At 38.6% G+C, this 22,361-nt stretch overlaps 1 pseudogene across 1 annotated transcript in view; it reads right to left on the bottom strand.

Annotated features, from left to right (window-relative positions):
- Positions 1 to 2,418: 2,418 nt before the first annotated feature.
- The window catches only part of LOC143730782 (NACHT, LRR and PYD domains-containing protein 3-like), a 38,141-nt pseudogene continuing 18,198 nt past the window's right edge, over positions 2,419 to 22,361 (bottom strand). Inside the window, exons 11-19 of the transcript XR_013200609.1 lie at positions 19,917 to 20,090; positions 19,536 to 19,706; positions 16,940 to 17,113; positions 16,295 to 16,468; positions 14,664 to 14,837; positions 7,363 to 7,536; positions 6,719 to 6,892; positions 6,064 to 6,237; positions 2,419 to 2,902 (exon numbers count right to left, since the gene is read on the bottom strand). The product of XR_013200609.1 is annotated as an NACHT, LRR and PYD domains-containing protein 3-like (transcript). The remainder of the gene's footprint in view (positions 2,903 to 6,063; positions 6,238 to 6,718; positions 6,893 to 7,362; positions 7,537 to 14,663; positions 14,838 to 16,294; positions 16,469 to 16,939; positions 17,114 to 19,535; positions 19,707 to 19,916; positions 20,091 to 22,361) is intronic.

Below are 22,361 nucleotides of genomic sequence, written 5' to 3'. Positions count from 1 at the left end.
TAAATCTATAAAAAATGCTGCACTTTAACCAAACCTCTTTCTAGAGACCTTGGCATTAGTGTATATTATTAGTATGTAATTATTTTTAAAAACTTACATTTAGATTTTGTATAGCTGATTCATTTAATAACAAATAATCTTGTTTATTTGTTTAAAGCAGAATAAGGTTCTTCATCTTCACCAGTTTTTCTTTTCATCAAATAACTCAACATAGCAACAACTTAATCACTTACATTCTATGAATCTAATGCACTTTATTTCTTTATCCACTCCTGGTTTTAATTTAGTTCTGTTAGTCACTATTGTCTTGTTAATAAAAAAGTAATTGTATTGCACCTGTGTGTTCCTTGTGTTGATAATGCAGTCAGACGCTCTACAAGTTATCCACTATCTCATAAATCCTTTAGATTGGCCGGCTGACAAACTCCCTCCAGTTTACATAATGTTCATTTATTCTGAAATCCTCCTTGATTGTACTTAGTTGTAAGTTAAGTTAATGCAAGTAGTTAAGGTGAACTTCCTTAGCTGGAGCCTTGAGGTAAGTTATAACTGTTCATTGTGCTTAACTATAATCTCTCTATTTCCATTAAACACATGTTTATGAAGGTTATGAGGCAAATATTCCTCCTCAGATGTTTCTCCTCAGGACAGCTGGTCAAACTGAGCTCAACAGTCTTCAAGACTGAGGTTAACACTGTAAGTCTCGCAGTTTTAAATGGAAAGTTGGTTGTTATACTAAATGATAGTAATAACAAAATGAAAATTTCTGAAGCGGAGTGGCTTTCAAAAATGTATTGAAATGGGATTTACTATTTTTTTTTTCTACACAGTTCAAACACCAACAAGTTTTTTTTTAAACAAAGATTTTTATGAAAAGTATTGTTTCAGATGAGATGGAAAATATTTGAGAATAAATTGAATTGACAGTAAATACGAGAGCTGTTCATTGTTCATTAAAATGTAATGTAAATAATTGATGTTCAGTTTAAATTATAGTCTTAGCATATAGCATATAGGATCTTTACATTATTGGGGAAAAGAGAACACAGAATGCAAATAAACTGAATCTGAACAGGTTTGTTATTTCAAACAAACTGCAACTTGACTCGACGAACAAACGAATGTTTGATAGAATTGAAAGTTTCCAAAGGCAGAGAAGCGACCAAAAAAAGCTTGTAATTTAGACCATAACATTGACTTAACGTTACCTGTTGAGAAGAAAGCAATTTCAGCGTCTCTTTTGAAAGCTTTCTCCTGCATCAACTCTTTCCACCTGGAAAAAGCTACTGTATCCCGACATTGACTCTTGTTTTTTGCAATCTCCGGTCCTGTGGCTCCACATAAGTATGGTCCTCCATTATAAATAACCGTGCAATGCAGCCTTTTAAACTCGCCGGGGCAGTGACGAGCGTCTCAAATCTTGTTGTCCGGTTCTGCTGCTTTCAGTCACGTGACGCTGGCTCTGAACGGAAACGCGTTGTGGAAACGCGTTGGCCTGGTACTTTTTGTCCCTCTCTGCTATTATAGTTTTTCAAGATGGCGGAGCGACATGGAAGCCTCTGTGGACCTACCCCTCACATTTATATAAAGATAATAAATTCTTCGTTTACGAGGATAAGTCAGATAATTGGCAGAGGTATTTGTACACCATTGAGGACATATTTATGAATAAAAGTATTGATCTTAGATAATAAAATACCTAAAAAACTACACATAGTCCCTTTGAACAACTATTTCTTAACTGCAAATATCAATGTTTTGTCCGACAGTCTTATCAAACGAGTTAAGGGTTAAATCCACCATGTTAATCGAGAAAAGAAGTATTGCAGACGTGAAGTAGCCTATAGTTGATGGTGCAGAATCTCTCTTTCCCTTTTCTCTAAGATGTCTTCAAAAAGAAAAGAAAATGCTCAACAGCGATCAGACATTAAAAGTGCTTCAAACACTTCTGGATCATTCTCTTATTGGTGAGCAAGATTGTCGCATTGCAAGTAACTTTAACTTTACAGTTATTTGGGGATTTTATTTGTCTAAGAGTGATGTAAATTTGAATTTACAGTAGGCTTGTAGATTAGAAGATGATGCAGCCAGAAATGACGTGAACAAACTTTTGAAGGCCACACATTAAAAGAGGGGCTTATGTCCGTGATATTGGAGCACCAGCTTCAGTCTACTGCTAGATTGCACTTTAAGCGTTTTCCTCCCTTGTGCTTTGGCGACTTTCAGTGGCGAATGTAAAGTAATCCAGTGTATTCTAATTACTGCTATTAATCAGGCTTGGGAGGGTTACTTTAAAAATGTATTCCGTTACAGTTACAAATCACTTCATAAAAAAAGTATTCAGTAACGTAATCCAAGTACCACAATATGAAAGTAATGTAACTGATTACTTTTGGATTACTTCAAGGACAGATATTATTTTAAAAAACAACAACTTTTATTTATTAAGAATTTCACAGCCCTGAATAAATATTTATGTAAAGCACTATACAGACATCTAGTGGCTACAGTATGGAATTACAGATTATTTTGTTCTACTTTTAACTTGACATGTACAAGGAAAAACTAAAATGGAAATGTTTCTTCAACAGGAAAATAGAGAATACAAATTCATTTTTTTCAAGCAAATATAATAAGAAACAATTTTTAGACAATGGAAATGTTTCTTCAACAGGAAAATAGAGAATACAAATTTTCAAGAAATGAAAGCATTTTTCCCCGTGGGCATCATCGTTTCTAGCAGCAGTGATTCAATCTGTGTGTGAGGAGATTGTTGTAGAAAGCTGTTATTTTGTGCATGCACCAGTGGGTGGCACACGTGACTCTCGAGAGCCTTATACTAAAGACTTCTTTATTCTTGCTTCATCTCAGCTCTGATCAAGATCTTCTCAATCCATTTCACCTGTAAATAAAATAAAATTATCATTTGTAAGAGTACTAAACCAACAATAATCATTCAATATCACTTAGTGTACATGTATATTTCTAATAATGCTGTTTACATTACTAGTGAGTAATACATAAGAGCTAGTATGATAAACTTTACATTTGTGGAAGCAGAGTGGTTTAAATTTGCTATTAAATACATGCATTTCTATATTATCACTTTGAATTCATAAGATGTGGGTTTTAAATGATCTCACCAAATCTCACCAAAATCCCTGTTCATTTTAAAGATATAAAACTGATATTGTCAGTTTATATTTTAATATAGAATGTAAATTTTAGATTAAGTTGTACAGACATCAGATCCTCACACATTTCTTAGAGTTTGGAAAGTAAAGAAAGCCTAAAGCAATGTGACGTGATGCTTGTCGAAGTAAAAACACACAGAGACAGAGACATTGATCATGTGATGCTGGACGGCTGTGAGCTGAAGCTGAATCTGCACTGATTTTACCTGCGTTCTACAATCTGTGTACAACTATCAGTCTAATTTTGTTCTATCAAATTCTAATGATTTTCTACTGATGCAATTCATAAAGCTATTGTTCAATAAAGTTGTTTGTTCTTTAGTTTTTTCTCCAGAAAGCACTAAAGTACAAGCCCCGCCCCCAGCTGATTCTAGAGATTTCATAGGTCATGTCAAGTCAAGTTCATTTATATAATGAATATATAAATATATTATATACATTTATATAATATATTTTTACAATAGAGATTTTTTACAAAGCAGCTTTACAGTGATAATAGGAAATTAAAGCAACATTTTTTTGGCTATACAGCAGCTCTAGAAGAAAGCCATTGTCCAGTTTAAGTAAGTTCAGGGTTGATTCATTTCCATTGTAAAAATAATTTATAGGGCCATTTACACGACACAGTTTTCAACAGAAAACTTTGAATGCATTCTGTTCGTTCATTTACATGACACAGCATTTTAGTGGCCTGAGAACGCAAACTTTGAAACAGGTTTTGAAAACGATATCATTATCATCTCTGTGTAAACTTCAAAAACGTGAAAACGGTGACGGCGTGCACATGCATATATATCGTGTTTAGTCTAGGTATGTGCGTATGAATGTGTATGTGTGCAGGCGCGCACTCTTTCTTTACGAAGTGACATCGCCAACTACTTGTCTGGTCTGCATAATACTGCATTTTTAGACGTTTTGTTTACCTTACTAGAAGTTATGAAGCACATCATGAGAGAGAGCATTATGTTTTTTTGAACTTTCTTGGCAGGAGACTGTGTGATTGACCAATGATTTTGGATTAGCTGTGGGGTGGGCTTAAAGGGTTAGTTCACCCAAAAATGAAAATTAAGTCATTAATTACTCACCCCCATGCTGTACCAACCCCGTAAGACCTTCGTTCATCTTCGGAACACAAATGAAGATATTTTTGATTAAATCTGAGAGGTGGATCACTGCTACATAGGCTGCCTAAGGGAATGAAACTTGACGGCCTAGAAAGTCATTAAAGAACATGTTTAACTATTCCATGTGCCTACAGTGGCTCAACTATAAGTTTATCAAGCGACGAGAATACTTTTTGTGCGAAAAAAACACATAAATAACGACTTTATTCGACTATTCCATTACTTCCTTGTGGGCCTGAGACGAGAGTTCAAGAGATTTCCACGACGCATGCGCGAGAACTGAACAAGAAGTATTAGAAGAAGAACGTCCTCTTCTCAGTTCTCGCGCATGCGTCGTGGAAATCTCTTCAACTCTCGTCTCAGGCCCACAAGGAAGTAATGGAATAGTCGAATAAAGTCGTTATTTATGTTTTTTTTTTCGCACAAAAAGTATTCTCGTCGCTTGATAAACTTATAGTTGAGCCACTGTAGGCACATGGAATAGTTAAACATGTTCTTTAATGACTTTCTGGGCCGTCAAGTTTCATTCCCTCTGGCAGCCTATGTAGCAGTGATCCACCTCTCAGATTTAATCAAAAATATCTTCATTTGTGTTCCGAAGATGAACGAAGGTCTTACGGGGTTGGTACAGCATGGGGGTGAGTAATTAATGACTTAATTTTCATTTTTGGGTGAACTAACCCTTTAAGCCCCTTTCATACAGAGATTCCGGAAAATACACGGATAAAGTGACCCGGGACTTGACCCGGGTTCGTTTGATTTTGGTTCATTCACACTGCCAGTGATTTTCCGGAATCAGAGAGTGCGTTCACACACAAACCCGTAAAAATCCCGTAAAGACACGTGACATCGATGTGACATGTAATGTCTCAGCAGCATCTATAGTTTGCTTATGAGCTGCGATTTCTTTCTCGAGAATCCACGCTTGTGCATTTTTTTCTCTGATTCGATCATAAACTAGCGCATTACGTACCGTTTCACGCTGGCGAACGATCCCGGGTCGTGTTTGCGTTCACACAGAAGGTGTTCTGGCAATTTCCCGGGATCAACGCGCTGTGTGAAAAGGGCTTTTGTGTGTATGATGCAAGTAATTTCCAATGAAATCCATACAAACAGCTCTAACATACAGTTCAATATTACAGGGTTATCAAAGTGTATTAGGGTAAAGCCACGGTTTGGAGGAGAGCTTTTTGCACTCTCAGAATAATAACATGCTATTTTTTAAATTAATTTAAAAAAAATGCAGCTTTAAAAATGTTGATTCTTTTAGTCGTTTTCATCTCAGGTGGTACAAAGCACAACCAGGCCTGGATATATGGGGTTTTGAGCAGCTGTTGATCTCTAAACTAGACAGAGCTCTTCAAGCTCCTCTAAACAGACGAGAAGAGTTTTGAAATAGACTAAATTGCTACAGTTGTATAAATGTATTTATTCTGCTTTCTGAAATGTTACTATTGTGGTGTGTGTGTGTGTGTGTGTGTGTGTGTGTGTGTGTGTGTGTGTGTGTGTGTGTGTGTGTGTGTGTGTGTGTGTGTGTGTGTGTGTGTGTGTGTGTGTGTGTGTGTTATTAGATTACACAGATCTGCAAAAGGAAAGAGTCAAATAACTGATGTGGGTCTCATAAGCACGTGATTCTGAACTACAGGAATATTAATATTAATATTAAACAAAATATGATATCCAAAATGTGGTTTGTGTCCATAAGAGAAGTTTGAGAACCACTGATGTATGTAAATGTTACTGACCTCAATTTCTCCAGTTTACAGTGTGAATCCTTGAATATGTCACATACATGATTCACTCCTGTGTTTTCTATTTTATTCTTCCCGAGGTCCAGATCTCTCAGGTGTGATGGGTTTGATTTCAGAGCTGAAGTCAGGATGAGACTCTGTTTCTCTGTAATACTGCATTCAAACAGACTGAAGACAGAAAGAGAAAAGACTGAAATGCTACATCAGGCACTTAGTTTAATTCCCATACTCTCTTTTTAAGGCTGATACACTAGTTCTGTGTGCTGGAAGATGTCGATTTTTCTCTATAATTTTTCAACAATATCTTTTGTCAGTTTTCTTTACTCTTTATTGTAGCAGAAGATTTCTGCCGAACGACATTTACACAATCAGTACATTGTATCAAATTCTTCAACTTTAACGCAATAGACCTTGGTCAGTTTAGAAAACATAATGAATATTATGTTTATGAAAATGAGGTTGTGAGAAAAATTTAAATATACACTGGTACAATAAGATTTATTACTTACTACAGTAGTTAAAAGACATTTAAAATAAAGTGTAACAGAAGGTGCAGAGCTATAAACACTATTACTTGAGTCCTGTTGTCTTAAAATAAACTGTAAACTGTAATATCACAGTAACTGCTGTACAGTATAATGTTACTAACTGTAGTTTCTCCAGCTTGCACTGTGGGTTCATCAGTAGATCACTGAGGTTTTTCACTCCAGAGTCTCCTAGTTCACTCTCACTCAGGTCCAGATCTCTCAGGTGTGACGGGTTTGATTTCAGAGCTGAAGTCAGGATGAGACTCTGTTTCTCTGTAATACTGCATTCACACAGACTGAAGACAGAAATAGAAAAGACTGAAATGCTACATCAGGCACTTAGTTTAATTCCCATACTCTGTTTTTAAGGCTGTCACACTAGTTCTGTGAGCTGGAAGATGTTGTTTATTCTCTTTCATTTTTCTTCTATTTCTTTTATGTCTCTTTTCTTTACTCTTTATCGTAGCAGTACATTTCTTTTCCGCATTTACACAATCAGTAAATTCTTCAAACTTAACACAATAGACCTTAGTCAGGTTAGATGACATATTTGATTTTATGTGGATGAATATGAGGCTGTTAGAAAAATTGTAATATATAGCAGTGTACTAAGATTTATTACTAGTTAAAAGACATTTAAAATAAAGTGTAACAGAAGGTGCAGAGCTATAAACACTATTACTTGAGTCCTGTTGTCTTAAAATAAACTGTAAACTGAACTGCTGTACAGTATGTTGTATAATGTATGCTGTATAATGTTACTAACTCTAGTTTTTCTAGCTTGAATTGTGGGTTCATCAGTAGATCACTGAGGTTTCTCACTCCTGAGTCTCCTAGTTTATTCCAACCCAGGTTCAGCTCTCTCAGGTGTGATGGGTTTGATTTCAGAGCTGAAGTCACAGCAGAACAACCATCATCAGTCATTTCACAGCAGATTAAGCTACATTTGGAGAAATGAGAGAAAAAAATCTTCATTTTGCAAAGTTATAGCATCTTCATAACAAATTAAGGACAAATTCCAAACCGATTTTTTGCGCCCTTCATTGGCCTAGGAGACACGATCTGTAGGGACGGGGATCTGATGGGATCTGTGGTTTTATTTGTGATATATAGGCCTATAACACACATTTTCATCTTGAATTTCATATGAAGTTTAAATAACTTAAAAGGTAAGAAATGTTTTTAATAGTAGATGTAAGGTAAATGTGACTATATCTGCAGTGTCCAAAGACAGGGTTCTTGCAGGTTTCAGTAAGTCAAAAATTCAAATCAAAGAAATTCGGAAAAAATCATTTTATTTCAATTAATTCAGTCATCAGAAAAATGATTACGGTTATCACAGAATCATGTTCAAAAAGTACTAACACTACACAATGCAATCAATTCACCAAGTTTTATGTCGAACTATATAAAATTGCTAATAAAATTAGCATCAATATGCACTTTTTGTTTACATAAACATTAAAATAATACCATTAAAAATGATGGCCAGATTTTAAAAGGGTGTCTTGCAACATGTTATCTACTAACATGAATAAATAAAATAAAATAAATAAAAATTTAAGCACAAATCAATTTCAAATATATAGTTGAGATTTAAGAAATTGTTCCCTTTCAGGGAACTCGAGCTGCGTGAAACGCTGTGGGAACGCCCCTGCGTGAGTGCGTCATGAAGCACGTATGAAATCAGTCCAATGGCGAGACAGAACGTCATAGGCGGGTGACGTCATCGACTAGGAAACTATATAAGCACCCCAAAACACAAGCGCATCAGCTTCTGAGTCTTCAGCAAGCGCTCTGTGTATGAAAAAGTCTGTGTCTCAAGTGTTTTTGTCTGTCCTTAGAAATTGCTAGGCAGGAGATTTTCACACATATATATATATATATATATATATATATATATATATATATATATATATATATATATATATAAAAACTATAAAAGAGACTATATATATATCATGGCGAGCGAACAGCAGTTCAGAAAGTGTGTTCATCCCTGCCCACGTTATATTACGGGTGGGGACACACACAATCTGTGTGTTGTTTGTTTGGGAGTGCAGCATGCCCAGTCAGCTCTCGAAGGATCGCATTGCCCACCAATTTCTCCCCCTCCGTGTTCATGTCTCCGGGGCTGCTGGGCGGGAGCAGCCCCGGCCGTCGAGTAGCTCCTCACATAGGGCGCAACAAAAACAGAGTGTCGCGTCTCGTGCTCATCCTCAGCAAAACTGGGACGAGACGCGGCGCTCTCAGACGAGGTCGTCTAGGGGCAGGGCTGATCTGAGGACAGTTATCGTTGCCAAGAAGGCCTCGTCAAAGAAGAGGTCCTGACGCCAAAAGCGTCAGGATGCTGAGGGTGGTCCCCACCGAGAGGGGAGGGTGTTCACCGCATTACACGGTGCCCGTTCTCTCTCGGTGCCCTCAGGGGCCCGTTCTGCCAACCCCGCCTGCGTGCCGGGGCGTAGACGGTCCCAGCGAGCGCTTTCCCGAGGGACGCTCGCCCGTTCTGAGGAGCGGTTTAGAGCGGCCAGACCAGTTGTTCCCTGCCGGTGTGCCGTTACAGGGCACTGTGTCTGCCACTCAAAATATTCCAGAGGCCAGTCTCGAGAGACTGGTACCCTTAGTAGAATTTTTGGCAGAGTGGAAAAGCCTTCCAAATGTATCTCAATGGGTCCTGCAGACTATCGATTATGGGTACGCGATTCAGTTCAGACCACGCCCGCCTCGCTTCAGAGGGGTTCTGCCCACAGTGGTGGGCCCCGAGCAGGCTCTGGTTATGGAACAAGAGGTGAAAACTCTTCTGCTGAAGGGGGCTATAGAACAAGTTCTTCCTCCCAGCAGCGAGTTGGGTTATTACAGCCGATATTTCATCGTTCCAAAGAAGGATGGGGGGTTACGTCCAATTTTAGATCTGCGCCTATTAAATTGCTCAGTAGGGAAGCTCAAGTTCAAGATGCTGACTCTCAAGCAGATCGTGTCACAGATCAGGTCCGAGGACTGGTTTGTCACGATAGATCTAAAGGACGCATACTTCCATATTTCCATCCTTCCTCAACACAGGAAGTTCCTGAGATTCGCTTTCGGGGGCGAGGCGTACCAATATCGGGTTCTTCCGTTCGGCCTAGCACTGTCTCCCCGAACTTTCACGAAATGCATGGATGCAGCTCTGGCTCCGCTGCGACTCCAGGGCATCCGCATTTTAAATTATATCGACGATTGGTTGATTCTAGCTCAATCGGAGCATCAGGCGATTCGGCATCGAGATGTCGTGCTCGCCCATATCAGAAAGTTGGGGTTGAGGCTCAACGCCAAGAAGAGTGTGCTTTCTCCATTACAGAGGACCACTTTTCTGGGTGTGGTTTGGGATTCGACGACGACGCAGGCATGTCTGTCTCCTACTCGTATAGCTTCGATTCTCTTAGCCGTCAAACAGGCAAAGCTAGGCCAGTCACTTACTGTAAAAGAATATCAGAGAATTCTGGGTCTGATGGCAGCAGCGTCCAACGTTATACCTTGCGGCCTGCTGTACATGAGACCGCTGCAGTGATGGCTCAGGGCCAAGGGGTTCTCCCCGAGGGGAAACCCGCTCCGCATGATCAGGGTCACGCGACGGTGTCTTCGCGCCCTGGCTATGTGGAAAGAACCTTGGTTCCTGTCCCAAGGGCCTGTGTTGGAGGCTCCGTGTCGTCGTGTAACACTAACGACGGATGCCTCTCTCACAGGCTGGGGGGCGATCATGAGTGGTCGCTCAGCTCAGGGTCTGTGGCAGGACCATCATCTTCAATGGCATATAAATTGTCTAGAAATGCTGGCGGTGTTTCAGGCTCTGAAACACTTCCTCCCAGACCTGAGAGGTCATCATGTTCTTGTCCGGTCAGACAACACATCGGTGGTCTCTTATATAAACCATCAGGGGGGTCTGCGTTCGCGCCCGTTATACAAGCTGGCTCGCCAGATCCTTCTATGGTCCCAGGGGAAGCTTCTTTCATTGAGGCCGATTTATATCATCGATTTATCAAGGGGTATTTAAATCAGGGGGCAGACATCCTGTCGAGGCAGGGGCCGAGGCCCGGGGAATGGAGACTCCATCCCGAGGTGGTGGAGCTCCTATGGAAACATTTCGGTCGTGCCGAGGTAGACCTATTTGCATCCAAGGAGACATCACACTGTCCACTGTGGTTCTCTCTAAGCCATCCAGCACCTCTGGGGTTGGATGCTATGGTACAGGCGTGGCCGAGGTCATCATAGAATCTGGTCACTCGACTGAGGTCGTGGAGACCATCCTCCACTCCAGAGCTCTGGCCACTAGGAAATTATATGCCTTGAGGTGGAAGATGTTCACCTCTTGGTGTGGGGAACACCAGTTGGACCCAGTTAACTGCCCGGTGGGTGCAGTGCTGGAATTCCTTCAGGAGCGTTTCTCCACAGGGTTATCCCACTCCACACTGAAGGTGTACGTGGCGGCCTTATCTGCTTACCACGTCCCTTTAAGTGGAGCCTCTCTCGGGAGACACCCACTTGTAACTCCTTTCCTTCGTTGCACTTTGAGGCTGAGGCCAGCAGTTTGCACGAGGGTGCCGACCTGGGACCTTGCGGTTGTTCTAGAAGGTCTCTCTCTAGCACCGTTCGAGCCCATTGAAGAAGTTTCTGAGAAATTTGTTACTCTAAAAACTATTTTTCTGCTTGCTATCTCTTCTTTAAAAAGAATAGGAGATATTCAAGCTCTATCGGTCTCTCCCTCGTGCTTAGAATTCTCGCCCGGCTTGGTAAAAGCCTTTCTCCATCCTAGACCGGGCTATGTTCCTAAGGTCCCAACTAATACTGTTAGGCCTATTGTACTGCAAGCCTTCTGTCCTCCTCCTTTTCTGACGTCGGACCAGGAGAAGCTTAATCTGCTCTGCCCAGTTAGGGCTTTAGATGCTTACGTCCACAGAGCTGCCCTGTGGAGGAAATCTGAACAGTTGTTTGTTTGCTTTGGACCACCCAAAAAGGGGTGTCCTGCGTCTAAGCAGAGGATGAGCAAGTGGGTGGTCGAGGCCATCTCACTTGCTTACGAGTCGGCTGGTCAGCCTTCACCCTTGGCTGTACGAGCTCACTCTACTAGGAGTATGGCTGCCTCTAAGGCTATTTTGTCAGGAGTATCAATTCAGGACGCTTGCGATGCGGCAGGCTGGTCCTCACCGCACACATTCGTAAAGTTTTACCATCTTGACTTCAGCTCCACTCCAGGGGCGCAGGTGCTTTCGTCCGAATGTGCGCCTTGACTACACACGACGGACACTTGCTCGTATGGCGACGTTGGTATTAGCGTTCCCACAGCGTTTCACGCAGCTCGAGTTCCCTGAAAGGGAACGTCTCTGGTTACGTATGTAACCTTAGTTCCCTGAAGGGAACGAGACGCTGCGTGTCTGTGCCATACTCCCAGCATGCCCGTGAGCACTTGCTTCAGTATTATCAGAAGCTGATGCGCTTGTGTTTTGGGGTGCTTATATAGTTTCCTGGTCGATGACGTCACCCGCCTATGACGTTCCGTCTCGCCATTGGACTGATTTCATACGTGCTTCATGACGCACTCACGCAGGGGCGTTCCCACAGCGTTTCACGCAGCGTCTCGTTCCCTTCAGGGAACTAAGGTTACATACGTAACCAGAGACGTTTTCTGTCCAAAAAAAAAAAGAAAATTATAAGTATGCTTAAGTAAAAATGTAAACATTATATTTTGCTTTTGCAGAAAATGGAATAGAGGTAATATATTTGAAAATTTCTTGCTACATTTTGAGCATTTTTAAAACGCTCACGTCACAAGTCTGATAGGAGCTGCAACATCCTGGTGGTTTCAACACTGTACAAAGTAAAGTTCATGTGCACTGATAAATCGGCAGTCATTTTTTTAAAACCAAGTTAGTATTCTATTTTTATGAATAGCATTTAGTGTTAAATGAAAGCCAAATCACTTAATTGAAACTCCAGTGTGCGAATAACTGAGATTTTAAGTATTGCTTAAAGAAATGTGAAGCCAGAAAGAAAATCAAAAAAACATTTTGTGGACACACACACACACTGATCATTTAGTCCCACATACACAACAAAACGTTAATGATTCTAGCAAAAATCTTAAGTAGAGATGTATAGAAACAATACTTGCATCTCATTCAAATCTGTTCTGAGCCAGTCTCAAATACAAGTTAAAATAAAGTTTTGACAAAAAAGGCTTTATAAAAAGATAAACCTCACATATTTCAGCCTTAAAAAAAATTTTTTATAAAAAGAATGAGTCAAAAATGATAAATTACTGACATTTACAATGCACAGTAGTTTATCTTTTATTATTAATAGTACAGTCGGTCTGATTTTTCCGTGGTGTCTGTCGTTGCTATGCAACCATGCACTGACAAAGAAGTTTTAGTAGCTAATGGATTTCCACCACCGAAAAACGCTTGCTGTAGCTCTGCTACAAGATTTATTTACGGAGAAGAGAAAAACACCAGTAGTGTTTGGGTGCACCCCCATCCTTCATGTTGACTGAGCTTTTAATGTTACTACGGAAAGCATGAAGCTGATTGGTTGGTTCTTGTCACATGACCTGCGGTGCGTTTGCGGCATTCTGAAAAGTAGAGATTTTTTCATCTCGCTGCGCCTGGAAAAAATGAGCGCGTAACTTCAATTATGAGCGCGCTTGCCACGCGCCTACATTAGAGCGTGCAAAAGACGTGATATGTGAACGGCCCCTCGGCGAGATACCTCCAGTCAGGCCACGAGCTACGAGTATGACGTGTTGGAGACCCCTGCTCTACCGCTTTGTAGGCTACGACTCGATGCTTTTTTGCTACTTTGTAATAATTTTCTGGGGCCAGCATTTCTAAAAATTAACGAGGGTAAAACCTTTTTGTAGACCTGACTAAATCAAGTTTAAGACCTCGGATAAAAATCTGGCCGTTTTTAAGACGTTTTAAAGTCTTAAATTTAAAGACCCCGCGGGAACCGTGCAAAGAAGAGAGGGCAAGTTTCTATAAATTTGAGAGAAGAGAGAACATCCACACACACATAAAGCATATTTTAAAAGCTTCATTATAAAATGTATATTTATTTGCAACAATCATATTGTTGTAAGAATGTTAATGCAGGAAAAGCTAATGGGCTGCTGGACGCTATACTGCGTTGTCATGGTAACATTCCAAGTGAAGATAACGAGGAAAGTACATTGTCTTTGTCTTCATCAAGTGTGTTTTAAACAGCTTCATTATGACACGCAAAAGCCCTGATGCCCTTAAAGTCTCCATTTCAAGAACTATCAGAGTAAGAAGGGCATAAGGACGCTCACTTCCAATTGGAAATCACCAAAACTGTGAACTCAGTGTCTTGATTTAAACAGTAGAAGTGATTTTAAGAATTATGACTGATGTATGCAATTGTTACTGACCTCAATTTCTCCAGTTTACAGTGTGAATCCTTTAGTACGTCACATACGTGATTCACTCCTGTGTTTCTTATTTTATTATCCCCGAGGTTCAGATTTCTCAGGTGTGATGGGTTTGATTTCATTCTGAAGTCAGGATGAGACTATGTTTCTCTGTAATACTGCATTTCCACAGACTGAAGACAGAAAGAGAAAAGACTGAAATGCTACATCAGGCACTTAGTTTAATTCCCATACTCTGTTTTTAAGGCTGTCACACTAGTTCTGTGTGCTGGAAGATGTCGATTCTCCTCTATAATTTTTCAACAATATCTTTTGTCAGTTTTCTTTACTCTTTATTGTAGCAGCAGATTTCTGCAGAAAGACATTTACACAATCAGTACATTGTATCAAATTCTTCAACTTTAACACAATAGACCTTAGTCAGGTTAGACTCCATATTGAATATTATGTTTATGAAAATGAGGTTGTGAGAAAAATTGAAATATACACTGGTACAAAGATTTATTACTTACTTGTTAAAAAACATTTAAAATAAAGTGTAACAGAAGGTGCAGAGCTATAAACACTATTACTTGAGTCCTGTTGTCTTAAAATAAACTGTAAACTGTAATATCACAGTAACTGCTGTACAGTATAATGTTACTAACTGTAGTTCCTCCAGCTTGCACTGTGGGTTCATCAGTAGATCACTGAGGTTTTTCACTCCAGAGTCTCCTAGTTCACTCTCACTCAGGTTCAGATCTCTCAGGTGTGACGGGTTTGATTTCAGAGCTGAAGTCAGGATGAGACTCTGTTTCTCTGTAATACTGCATTTACACAGACTGAAGACAGAAAGAGAAAAAGACTTAAGTGCTACATCAGGCACTTAGTTTAATTCCCATTAAACAGGGCTGCACGATATATCGAAAAATTATTGTTATCGCGATAATAGTAAGCTATATGCGATATCCGTATCGCAGAAAGGTGCGATAAATTACTTTATTTTCAGACATCCCAAGTCTCCGGGAAGTTCCGGGAGTCTCCCGCATATTGATAGTGGCTCCCTGATGCCCACAAATGAGTTAAAATCTCCCGGAATCTAGAGCGAGCGAGCAAGAGCGCGCATGCGAGACAGAAGAGACTGTGTAGCGCGCACACACGGCAGAGAGGGAGAGAGCGAGAGACCTTGCATGTGTGTGCGCATGTGCCTCATGAAGCGCTTGTAAGACAGAGAACATCCTGATTGGCCTGTACGTCTGAAATATGGCAATATTTTGCCTTCAATAGAGAAGAAGTGTCACAAATGCAGGTACTGTGTACGGGGCCGTTCACATATCGAGTCTAAAAACGCCTGGAAAGTGCGGCCGCGCCGCTATCTCCTTCTTTCCACAAGCGCTTGCGTCTGTCGTTGCTATGCAACCATGAACTGCGCTGAGGGCTTTCCATGATGACGAATAAGTATCAGCAAAGGATTCACTGATTTCTAGCCCTTGTATTAGCTTTACTTCTAGATATATTTATGGAGATGAGAAATAAAAACCCACCCTGTACAGTATGATCAGCTGTTCGGCCGAGCTTTCGATGTTGTTGCGGAAAGGCCGAGGCTGATTGTTGGTTTTTGTCACATGACCTGTGGTAAGCTTGCGGCATTCTGAAAAGTTGCAAGTGTAACTCCTTCTGAAAAAAAAATTAGATATTCTTCTGAAGATTAGAAGAATATATTTTAGCCTACCTGTTTTTTTTAGTATGATCATTACAAATGATTTTTAAAAATAGCATTTCTCGAGGGAAATTTTATATCGCAAGAAATATCGTTATCGCAATACTCAACAACAATATCGCATATTTTCCCAGTATAGTGCAGCCCTAATTCCCATACTCTGTTTTTAAGGCTGTCACACTAGTTCTGTGTGCTGGAAGATGTCGATTCTTCTCTATAATTTTTCAACAATATCTTTTGTCAGTTTTCTTTACTCTTTATTGTAGCAGCAGATTTCTGCAGAACGACATTTACACAATCAGTACATTGTATCAAATTATTCACCTTTAACGCAATAGACCTTGGTCAGTTTAGAAAACATATTGAATATTATGTTTATGAAAATGAGGTTGTGAGAAAAATTAAAATATACACTGGTACAATAAGATTTATTACTTACTACAGTAGTTAAAAGACATTTAAAATAAAGTGTAACAGAAGGTGCAGAGCTATAAACACTATTACTTGAGTCCTGTTGTCTTAAAATAAACTGTAAACTGTAATATCACAGTAACTGCTGTACAGTATAATGTTACTAACTGTAGTTTCTCCAGCTTGCACTGTGGGTTCATCAGTAGATCACTGAGGTTTTTCACTCCAGAGTCTCCTAGTTCACTCTCAGTCAGGTCCAGATCTCTCAGGTGTGACGGGTTTGATTTCAGAGCTGAAGTCAGGATGAGACTCTGTTTCTCTGTAATACTGCATTCACACAGACTGAAGACAGAAAGAGAAAAGACTGAAATGCTACATCAGGCACTTAGTTTAATTCCCATACTCTGTTTTTAGGCTGTCACACTAGTTCTGTGTGCTGGAAGACGTCGATTCTTCTCTATAATTTTTCAACAATATCTTTTGTCAGTTTCCTTTACTCTTTATTGTAGCAGCAGATTTCTGCAGAACGACATTTACACAATCAGTACATTGTATCAAATTCTTCAACTTTAACACAATAGACCTTAGTCAGGTTAGACTCCATATTGAATTTTATGTATATGAAAATGAGGTTGTGAGAAAAATTTAAATATACACTGGTACAAAGATTTATTACATACTAGTTATAAAACATTTAAAATAAAGTGTAACAGAAGGTGCAGAGTTATAAACACTATTACTTGTCCTGTTGTCTTAAAATAAACTGTAAACTGTAACCTCACAGCAACTGCTGTACAGTATAATGTTACTAACTGTAGTTTCTCCAGCTTGCACTGTGGGTTCATCAGTAGATCACTGAGGTTTTTCACTCCAGAGTCTCCTAGTTCACTCTCACTCAGGTCCAGATATCTCAGGTGTGACGGGTTTGATTTCAGAGCTGAAGTCAGGATGAGACTCTGTTTCTCTGTAATACTGCATCTATACAGACTGAAGACAGAAAGAGAAAAGACTGACATGCTACATCAGGCACTTAGTTTAATTCCCATACTCTGTTTTTAAGGCTGACACACTAGTTATGTGTGCTGGAAGATGTCGATTCTCCTCTATAATTTTTCAACAATGTCTTTTGTCAGTTTCCTTTACTCTTTATTATAGCAGCAGATTTCTGCAGAAAGACATTTACACAATCAGTACATTGTATCAAATTATAGTTGTCATAAATTTTTGTCATTATTTTTTGAGAATGCAAGACACACACAAACACATGCCTATCTTCATAATTTTAGTTTTGACTTCTAAAGTTTTTTGAATTCGACCCAAATCCAAAATTTCACTTGCACTGCACTGCAATATACAGCGAAAGTCCAAAGTTTCAATACAGCTCAAAATCATTTTTTATTCATGATTAATATTGCATTGCATATAATGTGTGCTGGTCAACTAGTCTAAAATTAAGAAACCCCTAGAAAACTGTAAACAAAAAAAAAACAACAACATAGGAACATTGTGTGTACATTTAAGATAGGCAACTTAATTTATTATTCCAATATCCAAATATGAAACTAAATCTCACAGAAGAAAAGGGCTTTTATTTGTGATGTGCTGTCTTTGCATTTGAACATTGCACATTTTAAACAGGACACGCATTAGCTGAATAAACGTTAGCCAATACAAACATACTTATAGAAAATAGTTGACAATGAATAGACAGGAGTTCTCCAGTCACATGACCAATAATAGCAAAACGAATCACTTATTCTAAAAAGAATATCAAGTATAAGTTAGACGAATCTGACATATAGGGCTGTGTTAATAGTAAAACGTCCGTCATTTAACGAATTTTAAAAACACGGATGGATATTAAAAAATGCTTTCTGACATTTTGACAGGAAAAAGTCCCACCAAGAACAAAATTTAAACTTAGCCCGTCAATTTTCATTTTACAGTTATCTTCTCTCTCTGTGTGCGCGGTCTGTGTTTGTGAGAGAGAGCTTGATTAAAAAGTAACTAACATGCCAGTTTTCATACAAAATTATTATGTAACATAATTAGGTACTTTAGTTATTATTAACACAATAACGTAAAACATGCAGGCTATGTTTCTCAACACTGAGAAAGAATGAATAAATAAACGCCTGTTTCTCCAGACTCGCGCTTATCAATCCACAAATCACAGAACTTTCATAATCACTAAGCCATAGCGATTTTAATTTTATTTAGATTTATTGTTCATCAATACTTAATCATTTTATAATTTGCATGGCTGAATGATGTCTTCCTCTTATCTGAGTGACCATGAATGACGGAGTATTTTAAGATAATCCATGCGATCACTCCCGTGTGATCATCGAATCCAGATTAAGTTAATCAATACAATATTTCAACTTTCCACATCCACCCCAGCCCGTTCCCCTTCAGGAGTCAGAAGTGCTGTGACGACTGTAAAGTTACTGTCCTCGCTGATGAACTCAGTCAGATGGGGGACGCGGGAGTGGAAGAGGATCGAGCGGATTCTTTATTACTGTCGATTTTCAGTCTCTTTTTAATGATAGGCCTTACGCATCTGTCAAGCATTCCCGCTTGCTATTTGGGGAATGAACCCAGCGCTATGATTGGTCGAACTCCGCTTCTTTTGCTGTTGCTTGATTTGAGGACTGCGCGTGGACAGAGGCGTCACCAGGTTTTTGCATAGTTTAGAGTGACAAATCGTACCAGCGTACTTTGAGGTCAAAATGCGTATCCGCTACGCAAAATGTGTACAGGTTGGCAGGTCTGCTGTTTTAGATAATGTTTGACTTTTTCCGTTGTATTTTAAAGCGGCAAATTCGCAATAGAATTCAAATGGGTTGCACATTTTATCACCAGTGTCACGATAGGAACAGCTCGAGCAAATCTCATCAAACTTTTGTAACGCGCTGGTGAACGCTCGTAGAGTAGCGGTGATTCGCGAGCGGCAGTCTTGCACATGCACAGTCAAATAAACCGTTTGATTCGTACAGGAATTTTGTGCTTATAAAAGCTCTGAACGTGTGATGTATATAATTAATTAATGGCCTGATTCTGTGTTTACATTAACCATGGTAGGCTATAAATGCATGTTTTGGTTATTGGGGGACTACGCCCCTAGTATTATCTGATAATAGTTTGTCATTTGAAAATCACTACACCTATTAACTGAAAAAAAAAAAAAAAAAAAAAAATATATATATATATATATATATATATGTGTGAATAATCTAATGTGTTTCCTTCAACATTCAAAAACTGAAATATTATTAAAATCAATTTATTGTGGTTCTGTGTCTGCCCAGGCAAAATCAGCCCTGACTGGAAATAGTAATACCAACTACTGTAACATTACTATTAAAAGGTAATAAAAATACTATTTTTAACCATGTAAAATACTCACGTCAGTGTGTTGAGTTTACAGTGTTTATCCTGCAGTAAAGCAGTGATCTGATTCACTCGTGTGTCTCCTAGTTCACGATCAATCAGAATCAGCACTCTCGTGAGTAATGGGTTTTTACCCACAATTCCAGTCACATACTGACAGGCTTCATATGCAACAGGACTCAAAAACCTGCAGAAGAGAAGACGAAGCAGGATTCAGTTAAATTCTCAATTAAACTTGGTGTAATGACAAAATCCATTTTACACGATTTTTGTCTTGAAATCACTGTCAACTTTGATGTAACAACATATTATGTAGCTTATTGTATAATTGAAATAAAATGTATATAAATAATTTGGCTGCATATAATGCATTTTCTATTATTTCATTGTGTCTCACCTCAGTGTCTCCAGTTGACAGTTTGGATCCTGTAGTAAATCATTGAGCTCCTTCACTCCTGATTCTCCAGGATCATTTCCTGTGAGATCCAGCTCTATCAGGTGTGAAGGGTTTGATCTCAGAGCTGAAGCCAGAGCTTTATAACCTTCTTCTGTGATACTGCAGTCTGAAAGTCTAGAAAAAAAGACAATGTAATATTCATCTAATTAATCTGTTTTTTTAGAAAGTACCTGAACAAACTAAATGAAATTCAATAAACTGAATTATATTTTGTTCCTTGTACAACAAAAATTATAGTCAGTTGCAAAACAAAAAGAGACAACTGGAAATGCAGTAAAAACAAAAGGCCCCAAAGAAGATATCAACATCCCTTTCAAAGTTTCAATTATATAACACACAAGTTTTTGATCTGAATGATCCACAATGTACAAGCAACACATGTTTTGAAATGTCCTAAAAGTTCACATATAAACCCCATTGAAATATTATGGCAATACCTGAAATGTCCAGTTCATACTGGAAATCCTACATATTTCACTCTAGCTGAAGCAGTTTTGTAAGGAGGAATCAACAAAATGGGTCTACAATATCTTCACAGTGGTGTAAAACTCATAGGCCTGGTTTCACAGACAGGGCTTAGATTAAGCCAGGAGCAGGCTTCAGTTAAATTAGAACATTTAAACAGCTTTTATAAACGTGCTTTAGGAAACAACATTAGTGCTGTGCATCTTGAAACAAAACAATGGCACTGACATATTTTAGGATATTTCAGTGCAAGTTGCTTTCAGTAAAAACAGCTCAAACATGCAGTTTAGTCTGAGACTAGACTAAAGCCTAGTCTGTGAAAGCAGGGGTAACAAAAACTACAGGAAGGGTTTGTTGGGACAAAGTTGGCAAGGTGAAAGCAGAATCAACAATAAGTAGATATCTTTAAGCACTAAGATATCTTATAATTATATGTAATAAAAAATAATCTAAGTGACAAATATCAGATCTCACCTTTCTTTCTCAAGTTAACAGACAGATATAAATCAATATACACAACAGCACTCAGCTCATGTCTTTTTCGCTGTTATCTTTAAATGTTCAAGGTATTATGTGTAATGTTAAACGTAAGGCACTTTTTCTAAAAGCAAGTACAAGTTAATTGTTTCTTTCTTCAAGAGACTCATTCAACTGATGTAGATGTGAGATTCTGAAAGTCACAATGGAAGTCACAATGGGCTGGAGAGGCTTTATTCTCTCTTTATTCTGGAACGTCCCACTCAGCAGGAGTCTGCTTTTGTTTAAACGGATGGACAGCAAAATTGTTGCAAGTTCCGGCGATAACGAGGGTCACTGGATTATCGTGGTTCTTGAATCAAATGGATGAAAATAAATCTTGATTGATATTTATGATTACACTAACAAGGCCACTAATAAGTTGTTTTTAATAAGTTGAACGCGCGTCGGAGACTGATACGGAAGAGAAGAAATTGTTGAATAAAGACGTTATTTTGGGGTTGATCCACTATAGTCGCATGGACTATTTTAAGTCTATTTTTAAGTCTATTTTAATGTCTTTACTAACTTTCTGGGCCTTCAAAGTGTTAATTAAATAACTGTCAATGAAGCCCACCCTGAGCCATCGGGATTTCATCAAAAATATCTTCATTTCTGTTCCGAAGATGAACGAAGGTCTTATGGGTTTGGAACGACATGAGGGAGAGTAATTACTGACCGAATTTTCATTTTTGGGTGAACTAACCCTTTAATACCTAGAGGTTATGATTACCAAAGATGTTGTTAATAAAGAACATTAAAATGTTAACTCTAAAATAGAAAGTATTAAAACATCCTTATATAATTGGTTCTCAAGACCCATCTATTTTGGGTAGAATCCTGTTGAGTAAAATTGAGGGAATTTTAAAGCTTTTACCTGATTTATGCATACCCAGTTGCTCCTAAGGTCAAGGAAACTCATTACAAAATTATGTTTAAGATTTACCCAGTTAGTGATTTTATACTTTATACAGAAGTGTTTTTATTTTGAGGTGGATCCTTGTGGCTTTTGTTCTTTTCCTGAATCACCTATTATTTTACTATGAGTTATGAGGTTCTAAAATTTTGGTTTGATATACCTAGATTGTCAGTTAAAATGGAGACAATTCCTCGTATAACACAACAATATATCCTCCTTTTTAGGTGTGATTTAAATTCACCCTTCTCTGACATTGTAAATTTTGTTTTATTGATGGGTAAATATCATATTCATACTTGTAAATGGAAAGAAAATGTAAGCCCTCCTTCAATATATTTCTATGGGAGTTTGTTAAAATGTTTCAGAGCTTCAAATGCTTAAAAAAAAAACAAATCGAAAGCCTGAAGCTTTATTTTTCTTTTTGTCAAAATATGCATTATTATTTTAACATGTTTTTCTTTGATGTCTATATAGGTTAGCTGTTT

Source organism: Siphateles boraxobius, unplaced genomic scaffold (genome assembly GCF_051911475.1).
Source record: "Siphateles boraxobius isolate OS27281-9 unplaced genomic scaffold, OSU_SipBor_1 81, whole genome shotgun sequence".
NCBI lineage: Eukaryota > Metazoa > Chordata > Actinopteri > Cypriniformes > Leuciscidae > Siphateles > Siphateles boraxobius.
The sequence above is the reverse complement of the archived record's forward strand: the minus strand, read 5'-3'. Positions and strand labels throughout refer to the sequence as shown.